The following is a 22,611-nucleotide window of genomic DNA, read 5'->3' on the forward strand; positions in this document are numbered from 1 at the left end:
TGGGGGCGGCCCGAAGGCCTCGCGTCCAATCGCCTCCCTCACTCGAGGCGGATCGACCGCGCGTCCGTCCAATGAAAGGCTCCCAGGACGGGGCGGGGCGGAGAGTGGCGGGGGAGGGGATCGAAGCTTGGCCGCGAAGAAGGCGGTGTTGCCGAGGGGAGAGTGATGGCGGCGCCGCCCAATGGACGTGTGGGTGGAGGGGCCGGCTCACCCGCCCGCCCTGGCGGACAGGTCAGGGGGGCCCTGCCCCTGAGTCCCGCCTCGCTGCTGCATCCCTCTCCCCCTGCCCATGCCCTCCGCCAGCCCAGAAGTGTGCCCCCAGCGTCTGGCCTCTAGTCATTGGCAGACCGAAGGGCTTGAACCGCGGCTGATTTAGCCTTTGTCCCTTGGCCTGGTTCTGCCACTGCCGTCGAGACCACCAGCCCCTCCGCGCTTTTTTACCCTCTCCCCCAGCACTGCCACTGGCGTGGTTGGGCTAAGCCCCCTCCATTCCGCCTGCGTTGGAGAAACGTACCCGGTACCAGAAGGAAAGAAAGGTCTGGGGCTGGTCTCCATGGCAACTGGAAGAAAGAGGTGGGTTATAAATCCTACGCCACCCTTCAGTGCTGAAGGAGGGGGTGTGGGAGCCGGGGAGTAGGGTTTGCGTTTTGAAGGACAGTGTGGATTCCTTTTCCGTGCGGTGCACTAGGGGGACACAGAAGGATTTGGTGGCTGCCTTGGAACCTGGGTTGTAAGGGGTGTGTGTGCGCGCGCGCGAGCGTTAATCATCTTATTCCCTTTTGGGGGGCGAGACCACAGTCACCTCCAGCCCTGAGATACTGACCATTCACACCTACCTAAGGCCCTGCCACCCATCCCTTCTCCAAAGGTTATCCAAGCCTGGAATGACCCCACCTTGCTCTGTACCCTCAAGGGCACTCCCTCAGTCCGTCAAGTTTAACAGGACTATTAGTTTTTCTTGCTAATTATTCCTAAGTGCCTCTCCGGGGACACTGTAATGTCCCTTGGGTGATAGACCTCATTTTTTTTACCTTTGCTGTAATAACTGCTAGTAGCCCGCAAAACGAGAAAGATAAGCTTCTCTCTTGCTTGTTGAGTAGAATTAGCCAGGCTCACTCCAAACTAGTTCCCCCTCATTGTAGGAATAACCTTGGAAACCCTGTATCCAAACTCTGGAAATCCCAGCTCCTGCAAGAACCCATCCCAGATGGATCCTACAAGAACTAAGAACACCTGTAGCTAGCCTTCAAAATCCCAGTCCCCAGTATTGCTTATCTTTCTGCCTACACCTCACCAATCTGGTCGTCCTTGACCTGAGGGAGCTTTCCTCCAAGCCTGTTGAGCTGTGATAGATCATCCTGAAGAATCAAGAATCATCACCTAAGGCTGCCAAGATGAACCCCAATATCCAAATGACACCGAAAATAGGTGTAGGGGGTTTTTTGGGTGTGTGTGTGTGTGTGTGTGTGTGTGTGTGTGTGTGTGTTTTGCAGTGTATGTAATGCCCTTACATGTCATTTCATCTAGCAACACTTGGATAATGAGGCAAATTAACCAGAGGCACACAGCTTAAATGATAGAGCCTGGATTCCTGAGAAGTTCAGCTACCCTCTGCGTTACAGTTACCAAAAGGCACAGATTCAGTAAAATTCCAATAAATTAGTGGAAGGCTTTTTGTCATCTTAAATAAATATGTTTCTTCATTCCCTGGTGTAAGCTTACAGTGTGTGGCTATCATTAAAGTTTATCCAAAATAACAGGTGAAGCATATACTAATGACAATTAGGCAAGATGTTTATAATCCTAAAAGTAAAAATGCAAATAAACTGAACAAAAGAAACCAGACACTAAAGAATGCATACCATATGATTTACATGAAGTTCAACGTTAATAAATGATGTGAGAAGTCAGGATAATGGTGTTTGGGGGTGGGGGGAAGGGAAGAGAGTAGGCATGAGAGGGCAACAGATTAGACTTCTGTAAGGCTGGCAAGGTTCAATTTCTTTGGTCTAGGTGATGGCTACGTGGGTGTGTTCACTTTGCAATATTTCATCAAGATGTTCACTTGTGCACTTTTCTCTATGTGTGTTATACTTAAATATGGCACTTATTTTTTTAAAAATTGAAGATTTGTCCTGGACCAAGGAAGCCCATGATTAAGCTTACATTTTTTTTTTTTTTCCAAAAAAAGTCAAATGAAAGTAACAAGAGGTTTCCTTTTTGGGGCACCTGGGTGGCTGAGTCGGTTAAGCGTCCAACTTTAGCTCAGGCCATGATCTCACCGTCTGTGGGTTCGAACACCAAGTCAGGCTCTATGCTGACAGCTGAGAGCCTGGAGCCTGCTTTGGATTCTGTGTCTCCGCCTCTCTCTCTGCCCCTCCCATGCTCGCACTCTGTCTCTCAAAAAATAAAATTAAAAAACGTTTAAAATTAAAAAAAAAAAGGTTTCCTTTCTCTGCGGTTATTATAACACACAGCATCATTTAGAGGGACAGAATCATGAAGTTTTTTACCATTTGTCTCAGTTACTTTACCCTTGGGGAGAAACCAGTTTTCTGGTATACACATCAGAATAAGCACAGAGGTCATAGTAAGCATAGTGCTTCAGAGGAACTAATCAAATTCTAAAGTAGTGATTTGCCATTGATAGAGCCATTAATGATAGAGCCATTTCAGTGACAAAACATCATATAGAATACACATCTACCATATTAGGTGCCTACTGCTAGTTCAGAAATAACCCCAAAACTTAGTGGCTGAGAACAGTAATGAATATATGTTATCTCAGTTTTTGTAGGTCAAGCATTTGGGAGTGATTTACCTGGGTGGTTCTGGCTCCGGGCCTTTCATGAAGTTGCAGTCAGTTGAGGGCATATGGGCTGGAGGGTGCCCTTCCAAGATGGGTTATTTACATGACTGGCAAGCTGGTACTAGCTGTTGGCAAGAGGCCTCAGCTCCCATAACATGGGCCTCTTCATAGGGTTGCTTGAATGTCCTCACAACATGACAGCTGGCTTCTCCCAAAACTAGTGATTCAAAGAAAAACATGCAGAAGTCACAGTATCTTTTAAGATCTAGCCTGGGAAGTCATACTTCCATCATTTCTGCAACACCCTATTGCAATATCCAATATCCTGTTATTACACAGATCAGCCCTCTTGAAAGTGGGTTGATACTACACAAGGACACCAATACCAGGAAGAAGAGAGTCATTGGAGGCCATCTTAGGGCCCACAGTCTGCCCTCTGGATCCCAGGGGACGCGAGAAGCTTCACATTCTCATCTCTTACTGCTTCCTGAGAGCCAGGGGACAGACCCTCTCTGAGTTTCCCTTGAGGTCTCTTGCAGCTAAAGTAGGGCAACTGGGGAGTAAAAAAACCAGAAGTATGATCACCAGAGCGCCAAGCCACAGAAGTTTATAGATCAAGTTCTCTCTCCTTTCATTGGGCTGTATTAGTGCCAGGAAAATGAAAAGCATAGAATCAGGCCCCTGTCAAGCCCATGGTCTTTTTTTTCCAGAGTATAATGGTGAAAATTTGGGAAAACCTTGGCTATTATCTCTCCCAAAGGACAAAAATATGAAGAACATGAAGTTGTTAAGCCCCTAGACATTCTTCCAAGGCCTGGCCCCTGGCCCAGAATGCGCTATTGAAGAGGGATAGAGATGTGTGTTATATGTGTATGTGCACATTCACACACACACAATAGCTAGCATGTGGCATTCTAGTGGTCTCACCAGAGCTCACAGGCAATATGAATATTACCTGCTTTCAGAAATAAAGCTTGTCTCAGGAGAATAAAGATAGAAAATCGAAGATGAAATGTAATGAGTTTAGAACAACTCAGTTTCCTAGACATGGAAGATTCTATCCTTTCCCAAGTATTGAAAGGATTGAAAACTTTTTCTGTTTTCAACCTCAAGGCCTATCTTATCTCTCTTTAAAAATCTTTTTTTATTATTTATTTTTGAGAGAGATAGAGCATGAGTGGCGGGGGGGGGGGGGGGGGGTGCAGAGAGAGAGGGAGACACAGAATCCAAAGCAGGATCCAGGCTCCAAGTGGTCAGCACAGAGCCCGACATGGGGCTCGAACTCACAAACTTCAAGATCATGACCTGAGCCGAAGTCAGAAGCTTAACCAACTGAGCCATCCAGGTACCCCAAGGCCTATCTTATCTTCAACTAAATATCCCTGATTTGGATACTATTACCAGATAACAACTAATGGCTTAGGACTGTGCCCAAGTAAGTTTGGGAAATATAAGATAAACTTAAGTCATTTTCTTAAAGCTTTAATATTCTGAAGGGCATGATAAATCTCCAAGAGGAGGCTAAGGTATGTAGCTATCTTCCAAATGTAATTGACCATGGAACCCTTTTTTCACAGAATTTTTTCCTTAGACACACTGGGAAATTCATTTCTAGATATAAAAGCCACATCTCTGTTGTATTGTCTTGTATTGTGTTGTGTTTTGAAAGGGAGAGAGAGAAAGCGTGAGCAGAGGAGGGGCAGAGAGAGAGGAGAGAACGAGAATCCCAAGCAGGCTCTGCACGGCCAGCAAAGGAGCCTGATTTAGGGCTCGAACTCACGAGATCATGATCTGAGCTGAAGTTGAGACCGTTAACCAACTGAGCCACCCAGGTGCCCCCACATCTCTGTTATATTAAAGGCAATGGAGATCCAGTTCTTTCCGTTTTGAGAGTTTGATGGCTGTTACTGTCTTTGTTCCCAAATAAGCCTACAGTAGGTCCCCCCCCCCTTATCTATAGCTTCACTTTCTAGGGCTTCAGTTACTCGCAGTCAGCCACGGTCTTGAAGTAGATGATCCTTCTTCTGAAATACTGTCAGAGGGTCAATAGTAGCGAACTGCTATGTCACGATACCTACGTCATTCACCACAGTTCGTCACATCACGTTGGTATCGTATTATTTCACATCATCACAGGAAGAAGGGAGAGTACAGTACAGTAAGGTATTTTGAGGGGTACCTAGATGGTTCAGTTGGTGGAACGGTGACTCTTGATTTTGGCTCAGGTCATGATTCCAGGGTTGTGGGATTAAGACCCACATCGGGCTCCAGTGCTGAGCATGGAGCCTAAGACGCTCTCTTTCTCTCCCTGTGCCCCTCTCCCGCACTCGCTGTCTATAAGTTAATTAATTTAAAAAAGAATATTTTGAGAGAAAGACCACATTCATATAACTTTTATCACAATAGACTATTGGGGCACCTGGGTGGCTCAGTAGGTTGAGAGACCAACTTTGGCTCAGGTCATGATCTCACGGTTTGTGAGTTCGAACCCCGTGTCGGGCTCTGTGCTGACAGCTCAGAGCCTGGAGCCTGCTTCGGATTCTGTGTCTCCCTCTTGCTCTCTGCCCCTCCCCTGTGCATGCTCTGTCTCGCTCTGTCTCAGAAATAAATAAACATTAAAAATTGTTTTTTTTAAAATAGACTATTACAATTGCTCTATTTTGTTTTTATTGTTATTAATCTCTTACTGTGCCTAATTTGAAAATGAAACTTTGTCATAGGTGTGTATGTACAGGAAAAACATTGTATATATAGGATTTGGCCACATTTTAAAAAGTAAAAATAAATGGGTAAAATTAATTTTATTAGTATATTTTATTTAACCCAATATATCTAAAACATTATTTTCTCATGTGGCAACATGTGGCCCTACATATTAAAAATGGTCAATAGGGGCACCTGGCTGGCTTAGTTGGAAGAACAGGCAATGCTTGATCTCTAGGTCATGAGTTCGAGCCCCACATTGGGTACAGAGATTACTAAAAAAAATAAACTGTCTTTTTAAGGATCTTTTTTTAATGTTTATTTATTTTTGAAAGAGAGAGAGAGAGTGAGCATGAACGGGGGAGGGGCAGAGAGAGAGGGAGACACAGAATCGGAAGCAGGCTCCAGGCTCTGAGCCATCAGCCCAGAGCCTGATGCGGGGCTCGAACTCACGGACTGTGAGATCATGACCCGAGCTGAAGTCGGACGCTTAAGCGACTGAGCCATCCAGGTGGCCCATAAAAGCCCTACTCAGTAACAGTTCAGTTGCCTCCTAAACACTTGTTCTGCTTCTGGTTTACTTTCCAGGCCCACTGCTCCCAGGTTAATTGTACTAAACCACTGTTCTCATATAATCTCCTTTCTGTTTAAAAGGGTTTGATAGAGGCGCCTGGGTGGCTCAGTCTGTTGGGCGTCCGACTTCGGCTCAGGTCATGATCTCGCAGTCTGTGAGTTTGAGCCCCACATCGGGCTCTGTGCTGACAGCTCAGAGCCTGGAGACTGTTTCCGATTCTGTGTCTCCCTCTCTCTCTCTCTGCCCCTCACCCGTTCATGCTCTGTCTCTCTCTGTCTCAAAAATAAATAAAATGTAAAAAAAAAAAATTTTTTTTTTAAATAAAAAAAATAAATAAAAGGGTTTGATAGCTTCTTGGCCTACAGAACAAAGTCCACAACACTGAATATCTGAGACTCCTGGGTGGCTCAGTTGGTTAAGCGTCTGACCTCAGTTCAGGTCATGATTTCGCAGCTTATGGGTTCAAATCCCTGCTTGGGATTCTCTCTCTACCCCTCCCCCACTCACACTTTTTCTCTATCAAAATAAACAAATAAACTTTAAAAAAAAAATCCAAGAAGCCCCACATTTAGCATCTTTCCACTTTTCCTCATTACTTCCCATATGCTTCTGTAGCATGTTCTAGCAAAATGAATCTCCTAGTCCTCCAGGCAGACTTGACTCTTACCCAGCTATAAGCCTCAATCTTCAACCCTACACAAACTTCCTTCCCACGACATTTCTGCTTATCAAAATCCAACCCAACTTCCATGGTTTAGCCCCAAAGATACCTCCTCCTTAAAGTCTTCACTAACTACCACAGTTAGGTAGGAACCTTACAATCTTTTATAATATGTCACCTTTAATGACATGTATCACATACTTTTTTCACATCCTTGGTGTACATGTTTTATAATATCAACCAAATTACGAAAGCTCTTAGAATAAGAGTTTGCATCTTCATATTCCCCACAGTGCCTTTCACAGGCGCACACACACACACACACACACACACACACACACGCAATGTGTTAACAAATGATTACAGTGGCAATAACAATTTCAGGATCCTTTAAAATACTAAAATCTTTGCCACCTGTCTGTCAAAGTTAATGTTTGGTACCTGCCACCTCACAACCACTCCTTCTTCTCCCAGAAATCCCCCTACCCACCTATAGATTAGGCCCCAACGGCTCTGTTCATACTGCATAACACCACCAGCTTGGAATGGGGAGTCACTTCTCCAAGTGTGATGTCGCATCCCCCATGCAGGCAAAAGAACCGAGAAAGCTGGTCTGCAGAGAGACCCAAGAATGAACAGATGCACTGAGCGAAACAGGAAAACGAGAGTGCTTTTCCAGTTCTTCCAGGCCTGTCCATTTCCATCCTTTCCTGGGCTGATTACTTTCCTGTCTTTGGGTCCCTTCCTGTAACATTAAAATACATTTCTTGGTGTCCCTGGGGGGCTCAGTCAGTTAAGCGTCCAACTCTTTTTCTTTTTTTAATGTTCATTTATTTTTGAAAGAGAGAGACAGAGTATGAAGCAGGCTCCAGGCTCGAAGCTGTCAGCATAGAGCCCAATGTGGGGCTCGAACTCACAGACCACGAGATCATGACCTGAGCTGAAGTCAGACGCTTAACTGAATGAGCCACCCAGACACCCCAGCATCTGACGCTTGATTCTAGCTCAGGTCATGATCTTGTGGTTTGTGAGTTCGAGCCCCCATAGTGGGCTCTGTGCTGATGTTACAGAGCCTGGTTGGGATTCTCTCTCTCCCCCTCTCTCTGCCCCTCCCCCACTCACACTGTCTCTGTCAAAATAAATAAACATTTAAATTTTAAAAAACATTTCATGGGGCGCCTGGGTGGCTCAGTCTGTTAAGTGTCTGACTTCAGTTCTGGTCACGATTTCGCGGTTCATGGGTTTGAGCCCTGCTTTGGGCTCTGTGCTGACAGCTCAGAGTCTGGAGCATGCTTCGGATTCTGTGTCTCCCTCTCTCTCTGCCCCTCCCCCCCTCAAAAATAAATAAACATTTAAAAAATGTTTTTGAAAAACACTCCTTTTTTTCTTAATCTAGCTGACATTGTCTTCTCTTACTTGGAACCAGAGTCTTAAAACAATAATGATGGAAACCAAGCCCTGATTATCAAGGCCTCTCATCCTGTCCTCTCCCATGATCCAATATCCTGAATTATAACTTTCCTACCAAAGGGCTCAGAGCCCATTTCTCAAGGATCATTAGATTTCAGGCAACTGGAGAGACAAATGCACACAGGAAGAATCATCTACCTCGTTGTGGCAGATGGAGGCTACCATAGAACTTTATTATGCTGTCCTTTCAGAATCCCTGTCACTGGTGAAATTCACTGAAAGAGAACACCAGTATATATTAAAGTGTGAAATTAGGCATTTCAGTGAAATACTGTTTGTATGACTCACCAATACCCTCATATGTCAACTTCAATTTTTTTTTAATGTTTATTTATTTTTGAGACAGAGGGAGACAGAGCACGAGTGGGGGAGGGGCAGAGAGAGAGGGAGACACAGAATCCAAAGCAGGCTCCAGGGTCCGAGCTGTCAGCACAGAGCCTGACGCGGGGCTCGAACCCATGAACCGTGAGATCCTGACCTGAGCCGAAGTCGGACGCTTAACCGACTGAGCTGCCCAGGCGCCCCTTTTGAACGTCAACTTAAATGAATGGCTTATAAAGTGTCATCAAGAGGTCACTATGGGTCCTGTACCAATGAATAGAAGAGGATGCCTCGTTATTAGTTGTTAATGTTTGCAGGTTGGGGTGGGGGGTGATACTCAAATTCTTCAAAGGTACTTTGTTACTTTTAGGTAGGCCAAAAATCTCCAGGTCAGTCTTCTCAGTCCAATTAATTATCATAGCAAGAGCAATTTTCCTTGGCTCTTCCTACCTCAGGGCCTTTGTATCTGCCATTCCTACTGCCTGGAGAGCTTCTCCCGCTCCAGCCCACCACCCGTCTTCATGCTTCCCTCCTCTGGCCCTCTTCACGCATAGGCCTCAGCTTAATGTCCTCTCCCTCCAAGAGCCCCCCTCTACCCCACCTTCTCTAAATACATGTGCCTTCTCCTTCCTGCTCGTCCCCATTTCTATTTTTTATTTCCTTCGTCTCTACTCCAGTTACATTTTAATCAACTTTTATTGATGCACAATTTACTATATATAATATAATGCATCTATTTTAAGCACACAGTTTGGTGAGTTTTGGTAAATGTGGGCACCATCACCACATCCAGGGCTCCCCCATCACCCCAAAGGTTCCCTTGTGCCCCTTCCCTAGCATTCCCCACCCCTGGGTCCCAAGCAACCACTGACCTGATTTCTCTCTCTACAGTCTTTTTCAGGGTTTTATATACATGGAATCGTTTAGTACATATTCTTTTGAATCTGGCTTCTTTCAGCGTGACATTTTTGAGATTCATCCAGGCTGTTGGTGTCTCAGGAGTTTGTTCTTTTTTACTGCTGCTCCATGATATGGAAATACCTTATTTTGTTTATGCATTCGCCAGCTGGTGGACATTTGGGTCACTTACACTTGTTGGCTATCTTGAATAAAACTGCTCTGAAATGTGTGTTCATGTCTCTCTGGGGACATATGATCTCATCTGTAGGAACAGGTCAAATGGTAAATGTTTGCTGAACTTTGTAAGAAAATTTCCTTCATTTCTTCTTTGCCATAGTTCCCTTCAAGGGACTCAAACCCTTTTTATTATTTTTTTAATGTTTATTTTATTTTTGAGAGAGAGAGAGAGTGTGAGCAGGGGAGAGACAGAGGGAGAGGGAGACACAAATCCAGAGCAGGCTCCAGACTCTGAACTGTCAGCACAGAGCCCAACGCGGGGCTCGAACTCACAAAAACCGCGAGATCATGACCTGAACCAAAGTCCAAAACCTTTTTTATTGTATACTTGTTTGTTTTCTCCTCTCACACCCATCTCTCCACTAGACTGCAATTGCATGATGCAGGGACCCTGGGTCATTGGTTTGTCGCTGTGCCCAAAGGGCCTAGCACAGGGCTCTTCATGAATATTTTTGATTGAGTATATGTCTGAATAAAATAGAAATCATATTGTCCCCTGCCTGAAATGTCTTCAAATCAAAGGGCTCCCAATGAATGAAACCTTAACTATAAGCCCGAAGGAATCTAAAACACCCTATCAGTACGGAATGACAAGGTATGCATAGTGACCTAACTCTCTTGGAGACTGCAGAGATTGGAGCAGCTGGGGTTCTGGGAAGCCAGTGAATCAACCTGACAGACCCAAAGAGCCACCGAGCTCCTGTCATGTGCACAACTATCATGTGGCACTGGGGCTGGCCCTAAGTGTGGCCAGAGAAGGCAGCTGCCTGTTCGGTTCAAGGTAAGGACACTTCCCTCCCTGTAGGAAGAGGAATGCATTATCTGACTGGTAAATTTGAAACCAGGAACCGAGCGTGCTTGGCTGGGCCCTAACTCCCGCCCCTGCGGGTGTCAGGGGGCTTGTGGGGCGTGTGCTTTCTGGTCTCCATCTGCCACCGCATAAGGGCCTACCCTTGTGGGGACTGAGGGGAGGCCTGCAGTATCCAGAACCACCATGAACAGGTAGACAAGACCGTCAAATTCAAGGCTTAAAGCACTTAGCTACAGACCTAAAACCATATTCTCCAACCAGCTTCAAAAGTTTAAAAACTTCTGCAGTTTTTCTGATCACTGACTCCTATCTGTCTCTCAGAGAAGCACAGATAGGTATGGTCCTTTGGGCCCGTAAACTTCCAACGCTCTCTGTTCTTTCTACTGTTTCTGGGGCTTACCCAGAGGTAAAAACAGCTGGGTTGTAAACACCTTGAGAGAAGGAGCCATGACTTTATCATTTTTCTATACTCTCCCCTACCCAATAGATATGTAGCTGGCAAACAGCAGGCCATCAAATGTAAAGGGAGAACTCCTGATAAGGTATTGAAGTGGGCTGTGAAACGGCACCACGCTGCTCTTAAGCACCTGATGCCAGTTAACTGCCCAGGAGCCAGCTTGATAAGCTGCAGACTAGTCATGGTGGAAGAATTCCTCAAAACGAACAGGCTTCTGAGACAGTAGTTCTCAGTCCAGACTACACCCAAGAATCACCTGGGGAACTTTGCCGGGGGTGGGGGGGGAAAGAAAGCCAGGCCACATCCCGGGCACATGAAGTTAGTTGGCCTCTCTGGGGGTGGGACCCAGGCATCCGTAGTTTTTCATTCCCTGGCTGAGTTTTCCAGGCTGGCCTTGCTTTGGCATAATTAGTAGTTTGTAGCAAATGCAGAATCTCTGGCCCCACTCCAGACACACCTAAAATCTGCAATTTTAGCAAAAGCCCCAGGTGATTCATGTATGTATTAAAGTTTGGGAAGCACGAGTTTAGAATACAGGCTTTGGAGTGAGTCAGACCTCGTTTTTGTTTTGTTTTGTTTGAGAGAGAAGGCAAGAGAGAACAAGGGGCAGAGAGAGAGAGAGAGAGAGAGAGAGAGAAGCAGGGCTTGAGCTCAACCAATGTGGGACTCGAACTCATGAACCATGAAATCACGACCTGAGCCAAAGTCAGATAGACACTTCACAACTGAGCCACCCAGGCACCCCAGCCAGACCTTGGTTCTAATTCTACAGGCGCCAGCTGAGGGATTTGGGGCAAGCTGCTTAACCTAGCTAACCTCAGTTGAATAACCAATGGCAGGTACACACAATGGAACACTATGCAGCCATCAAAAGGAATTGTAACATCTCGAGATGCAATGGAGTGATTCCCACAGTATGCACTGAAAAAAATATATATTGTCTATTTTAACAGAAAGATTTAAAAAAGCGTAATGGGCTTTGGGTTAAAGTTAAACAAGATATGTGGAGCGGTTAGAATTGTTTCTGGCACGTAGTAAGTGCTTAACAAATTATCAGCTATTATTATTCCTTTGTTGATGCAGTTACTAGCTGGTAGCTCAAAGAGATGATGGGGGTGCCATGGCTCTGTAGTTTCAGCAAGACACCTAGGGAAGTCTCATGCTATCAGGACACAAAAGAAAAATGTGGGCTTAACTTCTGATTATGAAAAATAAACAATGTACAAAACTCAAGTACCATGAGCCATCACATTATTTAAATCTCCCTGATTGTCAATCTTGCTCTTATAATGGTTGTGGCAAATTCATTTTTCCAAACAAGGTCAACATATTGCACTTCATTGCTTTGTCTCTTAAATCTTTTTTAACCTAGAAGTTCTTTCTCCATTTATTTTTCTTGCCATTTGTTTATTGAAGAAGCCAGGTTGCTGGTCCTGAAGAACGCCTACGTTCCAGATTTTGATGATTCCATCCTCGTAGGTTAAAGGCTTGATGAGATTCAGGTTTGCATTATTTAAAATAACTCCTCATAGGTGGTGCTATTTACTTCCTATTCATTTAATCAGGAGAACAGGAAAATCCTATTTCTTAACATTAACTAATTATTTGCATTAAGACTCTAAGATTGGTCATTTGGGCAGGGATCATCAGATTGGTCCATCCATTATAAAGTTCTCCATCAGCTTTTTACCGACTGGTTTTAGCAACTATTGATGATACTGCCTAATGGTGATAGTCACTATTTTATTAGAGGCTGCAAAATTGTGATATTCTAATTCTTTTCTCTCTTCTGCACTTAATTAACTGGAATTCTCTTATAAAGAACCTTCAACTCTTTGGTATCCTAAAGTACGACTTGTATAGAAAAAGCAAGATTGATTCTTTTTTTTTAATTAAAAAAATTTTTTTTAACTTTAAGTAGGCTCCACACCCAACATGGGACTCAAACTCATGACCCTCAGATCAAGAGTCATACCCTGTACTGACTGAGCCAGCCAGGCACACCCCACCCCATTCTTTTTTTAAGGCAGGATTGATTTTTTCTCTTTATTGACCGGTTTTCAGAATGAATTGGTCTTCTAGCATCTTTTTTTCTTTGTAGTATTATTATGAACTCAGGCATTTTTAAAACATTTGATGAATTTCAATCCATTGGAGTCACTCTTCTTTTTGATGTTCAAATTGTCCCACGTTTGGCCAATGGAAGCCCCTCAGGTTCATTCTGTAGTCATTTAAACATGACTCTAGTAGTTTTGTTTGTTTTTTAAGTTTATTTATTTTGAGACAGAGAGAGAGAACATGAGATAGAGGGAGAGAGGAGGGTCAGAGAGCAGGGAGAGAGAAAATCCCAAGTAGGAGCCATGCTGTCAGCATAGAGCCTTATGCAGGGCTCAATCTCACAAACCATTAGATCATGACCTGAGCTGAAATCAAGAGTTGAATGCACAACCGCCCGAGCCACCCAGGTGCCCCTGCTCTAGTAGTCTTAAATAACTTCTTTGTTTTCTGCTATGACAGGAGATTCCAGCCTCAGCCCTGTAAATTTCCTGCCCAGATCATGAATCAGACATTTCTCCAAGGAGTAATTATTTCTATCAGTGGGAAATGTTGTTTAGAGGCCACAATTTGAACACTAGGCATGCACATTGCTACTGGGTTGTTCATTGTTTCTAGTCCCTTTTGGCAGATAGAGCTAGAAAATGTATTTTTAAAGAGAAAAGTATAGGGGCGCCTGGGTGGCTCAGTCGGTTAAGCGTCTGACTTCAGTGCAGGTCACGATCTCACGGTCTGGTCCGTGAGCTCGAGCCCTGCGTCGGGCTCTGGGCTGATGGCTCAGAGCCTGGAGCCTGCTTCGGATTCTGTGTCTCCCTCTCTCTCTGCCCCTCCCCCGTTCATGCTCTGTCTTTGTCTCAAAAATAAATAAACGTTAAAAAAAATTTAATAAGTAAATAAAGAGAAAAGTATATCATAAATCTATACTAATATTTTTCCATTCATTTTTAAGGTTATAGAGTTCTTAATTTCTTTGGTTTTATCTTACCCTGAAAATCTAAATTCTTAACAACATTCACTACTTATTTGCTTTATCATTAGAGATAATAATTTCAGGATAAAAATATCAACATTATTACCAAAAATGTGATTACTAAATACCATTTAAGATTTCTTTGCATTTCTTTTTGTCCTTAGAATATATTGCACTGGGGATGAAACATCAAATTGTTGTGCTTTAAAGTTGAAATAATTCCTCTCTGTATGGTTCGGCATCAATTCCATGCACAATTGGGTTATTTTTTTCCCCATTTTGATTCAATTTTTAGAAATACAAAAAAATTTAAATTTAACTTTGTTATATAATTATGTAAAATAGTAACACAGTTCCAAAGTCTAATCTACAAAACAAGGTACATCCAGAAAAGTCTAGCTTCTATCCTTGAACCTTCTTCTCTGTTCCTGCCCTTTCTGTATAAGTAACCTTTTTTTTTAAGTTTGTTTATTTATTTTGAGAGAGAGAGAGAGAATGAGCAGGGGAGGGGCAGAGAGAGAGGGTGACAAATGATCCAAAGCAGGCTTTATGCCAACAGCAGAGAGCCTGGTACAGGCTCAAACTCACGAACCACAAGATGATGACCTGAGCCAAAGCCAGACACTTAACCGACTGAGCCATCCAGGCACCTCAGGTAACCAGTTTTTCAATTAGTTTTTGTTTACCCTTTCATGAAAATAGACAAGAGATTCCAGTCCAAATTCTTTTTGTTTTGGCAATACTCATGGCTAAGATTTATTGTAGGGAAAGGATGCAAAGCAAAATCAGCAAAGGGAAAACTGTGTGGAGAAGAGTCCAGAGGAAACCAGACCCAAGATTTTTTTTTAATAAAATTTTTTAAACGTTTATTTATTATTGAGAGACAAAGAGACACAGAGTGGGAGCAGGGGAGGGGGCAGAGAGAGGGAGAGACACAGAATCCAAAGCAGGCTCCAGGCTCTGAGCTGTCAGCAGAGAGCCCGACGCGGGGCTCGAACCCACAAATTGTGAGATCATGACCTGAGCTGAAGTTGGCTGCCTAACCAACTGAGCCACCCAGGAGCGCCCAGACCCAAGATTTTGAAGTCCTCTCCCAGTAGAGTCACATGGGGCGTCAAGCCTCAACTCTTAACTAAAAACTTTGTTTTTTTCTTAAATAAAAGAGTATACATTTTTTTTCCACTTTTCTTGAGGTGAGGAGAGGCAAAGAGAGAATATTAAGCAGGCTCCACGTGCAGCACAGAGCCCAGTTCAAGACTAGAGCTCACGACTGTGAGATCATGATCTGAGCCAAAATCAAGAGTCAGATGCTCAACCAGATGAGCCACCCAGGTGCCCCATTTTTAAAAAATATTTATTTATTTATTTATTTATTTATTTATTTATTTGGGGAGGGGCAGAGAGGGAGAGAATCCCAAGCAGGCTCCGCACAGTCAGTATAGAGCCCAATGTGGGGCTCTATCTCATGAACCATGAGATCATGACCTGAGCTGAAACCAATAGTCAGATGCTTAGCCGACTGAGCCACCCAGGTGCCACCCCCTCCCTTTTTTTTTTTTTTTTTAAGTAGGCTCCATGCCCAACATGGGGCTTGAGCTCACGACCCTGAGATCAAGAGTCAGATGCTCTACCGACTAAGCCAGCCAGGCACCCCTCCACTATTTTTTTTCGTTTAACTAAACATGTAGTTCACGCCACAGCAGCATATGGATATTTCTTATTCTTACGTACAGCTGCAGAGCACTGACACCATGGTTCGTTCAGCCAATGTCCCATTAACGGACACCTAGGTTACTTCCAGTCCTTTGCCATTTACAAAGTGTACCACAATAATTAGCCTTGTACATACATCTTTGTTTATTTTTGCCAGTGTATCTTTGGCTTAGATTTCTAGAAATGGGATTGCTGGGTCTAAGAATTAATATTTATGCCCTGCTGCTGGTCAGAGCTAACTTCCCATCTTCCCATCCTATAGTACATTAATGCTCATTAATGCTCATTAATGCTCACTAATGTACATTAATGTACATTCTACATTAATGCTCCCAGTGTCCGCCACGTGTTGGCAAATTGCCCCTTGAGTGCGACTACAAAATTTATGAGATATCACTAACAATGTTAAGTTCTGAAAGACGGTGACTTCTGTTTTGTTCTCACTCTCTCCAGCTCTTTTCTCCCGCTTGCCGGAATGAAGCAAGCTACTGCGTTGGGAGCTGCTTTATGGAGAGGCCTGTGCAGCAGGGAGTGGAGGGCAGCCTCTGAGCTAACAGCCAGCAAGGAAGTGAGGCCCACAGAGCAACAATTCAGCGAGGAACTGAATCCTACAACAGCCACATGAGTGAGTTTGCAAGTGAATCCTCTCCAGGTTGAGCCCTAAGACGGCTGCAGCCCCCAGCCAACACCTCAATGGCAGCTTCCTGTGAGACCCTCAGCCAGATGACCCACAGGGCCTGCACCTGAAATCTTAACCCGCAGAAACCACGAAATACTAAAATTTTTAAAGCTACTTTTAAGTTTTAAGCTACTCAATTTTGGCATCGTTTCTTATACCCAGCATTCATTAGCAGATACATCTCTACTGGAACTGCGTTGTACATACTCTTAATGCTGGATGACTGTAGGGAGAGTAGAGTCGTGATTTATTGAGTAACAGTGAGGTCATCTGATGACAGCAGTTGACCAATGGTCTTGAGTAGCACTGTGTGGGTCTTTGGCTCTGGCTTTGCCCTGTTCTCCATTTCATCAGCGATTTGCCTCATCCCGCACACGGAGAGGAAAAAAAAATCCACAACCTGAGGAACCTCAACCAACTGAAACAAGGATCAAACCCTTTGGATTGTTGTATGAACTAAATTCAATTCAACAAAGACCTAGTAAGCTTGGCAATGATACTTTGTGGGGTGCTACGAGGAACTACAGAAGAAGCTAGAGGCTAGAACACCCCGCACCCCTACTGCTCTGAACAGGACCTCAGAGGGTCCTCACTTTCAAACCAAGGATGGGATTAAGTTAGGATTACCAAATGGCACAGCACACAAAGAACGATGTCTCTCGAACTTGTAGGGGAGTGAAGGACATTTTCAATTACTGTTCCTTGTCTTTACTCAAAGCCTCCTTAGAAATGCAGTGACTCAGGGCGCCTGGGTGGCTCAGTAGGTTAAGCGTCCGACTTCAGCTCAGGTCACGATCTCGCGGTCCGAGAGTTCGAGCCCCGCGTCGGGCTCTGGGCTGATGGCTCAGAGCCTGGAGCCTGCTTCCGATTCTGTGTCTCCCTCTCTCTCTGCCCCTCCCCCGTTCATGCTCTGTCTTTGTCTCAAAAATAAATAAACGTTAAAAAAGAAAAAAAGAAATGCAGTGACTCCATGAGTCACACCCGCCTTTAATAAGATCTCCAGACTAGTTGTGTCTACACGGAAGTTTGAGAAACTCTGGCCTACGAAACTCTGTTTGGCTGGGAGTTTTGATGTTTTGCAGCAAGCACATTTTCATGTATTACCTGTGTAATCAAAAGATGTTTTAAAGAGACTAGATTATAAAGAAGGTGAAAATTCAGGGAGGAGACTGACCCCTGCTGGACTGGGTGGGAAGGAGTCCGCAGAGCCAGTCCAGGAGGTAACAGGCTGCCACATCCCCTGAGAGCCGAGGTGCCGCTCTCTGGGTGGAAAACTGAGAACGAGGGCAGGAGGGAAGAGGGGGAGAGGTCCTGGACAAGCGCCCTGGCTTGAAAGTTCTGTTTCTGCTCACTGCCGTAAGCTTGCTACAAGCAGACATCTGGCCCCAGTAGACCCTCATAACTGCAAGTTGAATGCAGGAAACGTCCAAGGATCTGAAGTTCTAGCAGTGATGACAGCCGAATGACTGCAAACGAGTGTCCGTGGACTCACAACTCTAAGGACGTCGTGACAGCCAGTAGGAGAAGAAGTCATTCTTTCCACAATTACCAGCTTCTCTCTTTCCCCGTTCCTTTGGATCAGCCTCCTGCAAGAAGCCGATTTCCAGCTGCATGTGATAATGAGAGGATTTTTCTTTCTTCTTATGTTAAATACAAGTGAATTGATTAAATAGAAGACGGTGTCTGATTGCTAGGAAATCAGTGATTCAGATGGCATGGAATGGCACCTGGGGATGGGGGAAGAGAAAACAGGAGGGGGAGGAAGCCCATACAGCCATCCGTGCCAAGGACAGTCAAGGGCAGACGGGGCTGAGGCTCGGAGGAGGAAGGATTTGACATCACTTGGTCCAGCCTCAACGTCTGTGGGTGCAGCATGATAAGGGATGACGGGAGCTGGCTGTGGACCCAGAACTATAAGCCAGAGCTTCCTCGCCTTCTCCGCTGTTCACACCCCACCGGCTTTCTCTGTCTACTTCCACCTTCCTGCCGCAGACCCCTACCTCCTTGCTGAGTGCACTTTCCACTAGGTATATTTTACTTCAATAGAAAGCTGTGTTTGGTGGGAGCAGGCATTTTGGGTGCTGTTGTTGTTGTTTTTAAGTAGACTTCACGCCCCGCGTGGAACCTGATGCGGGGCTTATACTCATAACCGTGAGATCAAGACCTGAGCTTGAGATCAAGAGTCAGAGGCTTAACTGACTGAGCTCCCCGGGAGTCCCTGTTTTTATTTTGTTTTGTTTTGTTTTATAGATACAGCATTGAGTACATAGAAAAAAGATATTCGGTATGGGCTTTTAAAACACAGGCAAGTAGGGGTGACTGGTGGCTCGGTCAGTTAAGTGTCCGACTCTTGTTTCAGCTCAGGTCATGAACTCACGGTTCGCGAGTTCAAACCCCGCGTGGGGCTCTGCGCTGACGATGCGGAACCTCCTTCGGATTCTCTCTCTGCCTGTCTCTCTGCCCCTCATCTCTCTCTCTCTCTCTCTCTCTCAAGATAAATAAGTAAACTTAATAAAATAAAATACAGGCAAGGAAATGGGAATTAAATGCAGGGTTTGAAGCGAGCCATGGGAACTTAGAAAGCCTAGTAAATGAGAGGGGTCTAACCAAAGAAGGCTTCCAAGAGCAGCTATCCCAAGGAGGGATAGGGAGCTGGAGGAAATGTGCATGTGCCCACTCTCCTCCTGTTCCAGCAACAGAGGCCCCTCTCAGAGCCCATACTCTTCCCTGAGAGACTGAATATGCAAACAGACAGTGGCCAACACATATACGACGCTAGCATTCTTACCCCAAACGTCTGCAGTAAGCAGCCTGGGAAGCCAAACCATAACGTCTGCAGCGGTGGGCTCAGAACAATCAGGACTCCGTGTCTGCCAGCTTCTTCCCGGTCCCGATTTCTGCAACTCAGGACCAACCAGAGAAAGCCAAATATGCTCCCTAGCCAATCACCGACGCGCCCCTTCTAGTTAGCCAGCCTCCAGCATCCGGGGCAAACAACCTCCAATCATAACACACCTGGAGCTCCCTTTCTTTTCCACCAGAACACTTTCCACCTCCCTGCCTTGGAGTCCCTTCCTGCCAAATGCAAGTGACAGTGGCTGACTCTTTTGCAAGCTTTGAATGCACAGCCTCCGTGTGTTCTCATGTGGGTGATCTTGGTTTATTTTTGTATCTCCAGCAGGGAGTCTGGACACGAGCCGAACATATTCAGGAATCATGCTGTACTTCTACATCAGGAGGTAGGGCTGCCCCTAGAATGTCCCTCCCTGTCCCTCCCAAAGGTAACCAGTCTTTCAAAGCCATGGATCATTTTTGCTAATCTCTGTACTTTTTATGGAAACAGAATCCGACAGCGATGACCTTTGTGTGTGCGTTCTGACTTCTTTTGCTCACCAGCGGGTCTGTGAGATTTATCCATGTTGCTGTGGAGAGCAATAGGTTCATTTTTCTCATTTCTATTTGCTGGCATTCTACTTTGTGACTTTACCACAGCTTATCTTATCCACTCTACCTTGGAGAGACATTGGGACTCATACCAGTTTGGGGCTAGTATGAACAGTGCAGTTAGAAACATTCTTGCACAAAAGAAGAAGAAGAAGAAGAAGAAGAAGAAGAAGAAGAAGAAGAAGAAGAAGAAGAAGAAGAAGAAGAAGAAGAAGAAGAGGAGGAGGAGGAGGGAGGGGGAGGGGGAGGGGGGGAGGGGGGAAGGGGAGGAGGAGGAGGAGGGGGAGGAGGAGGAAGAGGAGAAGAAAAAGAAAGGAAGGAGGGGAGGAAGAAAGAAAGAAAAGAAAAAAAGACATTCTTGCACACATTCTGGTAGACATAAGCTCTTGTTTCTGTTGAGTTCATGCCCAGGAGCGGAATTGCTACCTCCTAAGTTATGCATATGGTCACTGTCAGTAGGGTACTGCCAGTTTGCCAACAGTTTTACCAATTTATATACCCCCAAATGTCTGTGAAATTTTCAGTTGCTCTGTGTTTTCATCAGTACTTGATCTTGTTTTGCTTGTTTTTAATGTTGATTCATTTTTGAGAGACAGAGAGAGCACACGCGTGCGCGTGGGAGAGGGGCAGGGAGCGAGGAGGACAAAGGATCTGAAGCAAGCTCTGTGATGACAGCAGAGAGCCTGACACACAGCTCCAACTCACCGTGAGATCACGACCTGAGCCAAGGTCAGACACTTCACCGAACTGAGCCACCCAGGTGCCCCAGCACTTGATCTTGCCAGACACTTTCATTATAGCCTTTCTGCTTAGGCGTCTTTGTAAATTTACACTTCATTTTCTTCTTATTCCCTATAGTTTCTAAGTGTTACTGTTTTCCTGGGTTTAGTTTTTGCAATTATTTTTTTTAATGTTTATTTACTTATTTTTGAGAGAGAGGAAGAGAGAGCGTGTGAGTGCGTGCACGTGTGTTCAAGAGGGGGAGGAGCAGGGAGGGGAGAGAGAATCACAAACAGGCTCTGTACTGTCAGTGCAGAGCCCCACGCTGGATTCGATCTCGCGAACAGTGAGATCATGACCTGAGCCGAAACCAAGAGTTGGACATTTAACTGACTGAGCCATCCAGGCAACCCTAGTTATTGTAATTATTAATAGTATATAACTGATCAAAACAACACTTGTCCCTTCTCCCAACCCCCACCTTTGCTTCAGGCATCCCCCTTTAGACCGCTCACTATTGGACTGGAAACAATAGGTGGTGGAAGGGGGCCCTTAGGGTGGGGTGTTGCTTTGTTATCCTGTGTCTCCAAGGCATTTCCCAATACTCTGCACACAGGAGGTGCAAAATATTGTATAAATACATGAAAGTATGATATGAAAGCCCATTCGTCTCCACCACATTTTGTGAGTCATTCCCAACCACTGGAGAGTAAGCAAGGGTCTTTTAAAAAAAAAAAAAAATTTTTTTAACGTTTATTATTGAAGGACAGAGAGAGACTGAGTGTGAGCAGGGGAGGGGCCGAGAGAGAGGGAGACACAGAATCTGAAGCAGGCTCTAGGCTCTGAGCTGTCAGCACAGAGCCCGACGTGGGGCTCAAACTGCGAGATCATGACCTGAGCCAAAGTCGGACGCTTAACCAACTGAGCCACCCAGGCTCCCCAAGGGTCTTAACTCATATTAGGCCTTAGACCTGGCACTGGAGAATCCTTTAATAAACGATGTATGCTACACCAAACTGGCCTCTGGAGACCTGGCATTTTAGTCTCGAGCCCACTGCTTTGCCTCACACAGCCTTAGGCCGTTAAGCCTGAGCACACATACAACGATTGTAGTCCAATTGTTACAATATCTCCAAGACTATTAATTATAATACTGCACATTATTACACTATTACACCATGGGGCAGATCTTGGCACCCTGGGCAGGAATGTGTTGGTGTGAAATCTCACTTCAAATGGGGTCCTGGCTCCAAGGCATCCAATCAGCTGTGGGTCATGAAAGTAGAACACGTCTAGCTCTGGGGGCTCAGGGGTCAGAGTTTTCCCTTGGTCCTCTGGTCCTTCCTCCCTCCCAGTCTTTCAGACTAGCTATACATTGGGTCATAATGGTACCTCCTTTATAGGGTTGCTTGGGGATTAAATGAGTTAATATATTTAAAGTGCTTAGCCCAGCGCCTGACACGCAGCAAAGTACGGGGTAAGCAGTGGCCCTTTTTATTATTGCCGTTGTTATTAACAGCAGCTGCAGGAGTGAGGAATACTGGGTGACCATGCCCAACACCAGCTGTAAACTTCACGGCCCTAGGCTACAAGGAAAAGAGCAGAAAGGTGAGCACAGGGAGAGCATGTGATTTTCGTCTATAGAATCCCTTCCACCACTGATTAGACTAGGAATGCCAACACTACTTTTCCTGTGGGGAGGTAGGGGGCAATTCTCGGCCATCGGTTTAGTGACGGTCCTTCAATGGAAAGCAAGTGACCTCAGGGCCTAACCGACTCCATTCCTGGGAGACTCCTATTAGAGCAGGAAACATGCTGTGGAATTTGAACCGGCCCAGTTGGGTAATTTCTGCCTGCTGGAAGGGCTCTGTCAGAACCTGGAGGAGGCCCCTGGTGCAATGGGCAAGCTGCCACGGGACACCCCCAACTGTTGCCTCTCTGGGACAGAAGCAGTAGCCAGACACCTCCAAGGAGCTTGTCAGTGGAAGAACCCCCTGTGGTGCCCTCTCACTAGGACAGGAACCCAGGGCTGCTCACTCCTTGAACTAGTTCAAATGGGATGCCACCCATGGCCAAGAAACCAACAG

The 22,611-nt window shown here is 45.3% G+C and overlaps 1 long non-coding RNA gene across 1 annotated transcript; it reads left to right on the forward strand.

The window, feature by feature from the left end:
• The first annotated feature begins 121 nt into the window (after positions 1-121).
• Positions 122-19,970, forward strand: LOC147582663 (uncharacterized). The gene is made up of 3 exons (XR_015249392.1): positions 122-573; positions 16,135-18,387; positions 19,539-19,970. It is a non-coding gene; the product is annotated as an uncharacterized LOC147582663 (long non-coding RNA).
• The last annotated feature ends 2,641 nt before the right edge of the window (positions 19,971-22,611 follow it).

Source organism: Puma concolor, chromosome A3 (assembly GCF_028749965.1).
Source record: "Puma concolor isolate L17-30 chromosome A3, mPumCon1.1.hap2, whole genome shotgun sequence".
NCBI classification, from domain to species: domain Eukaryota; kingdom Metazoa; phylum Chordata; class Mammalia; order Carnivora; family Felidae; genus Puma; species Puma concolor.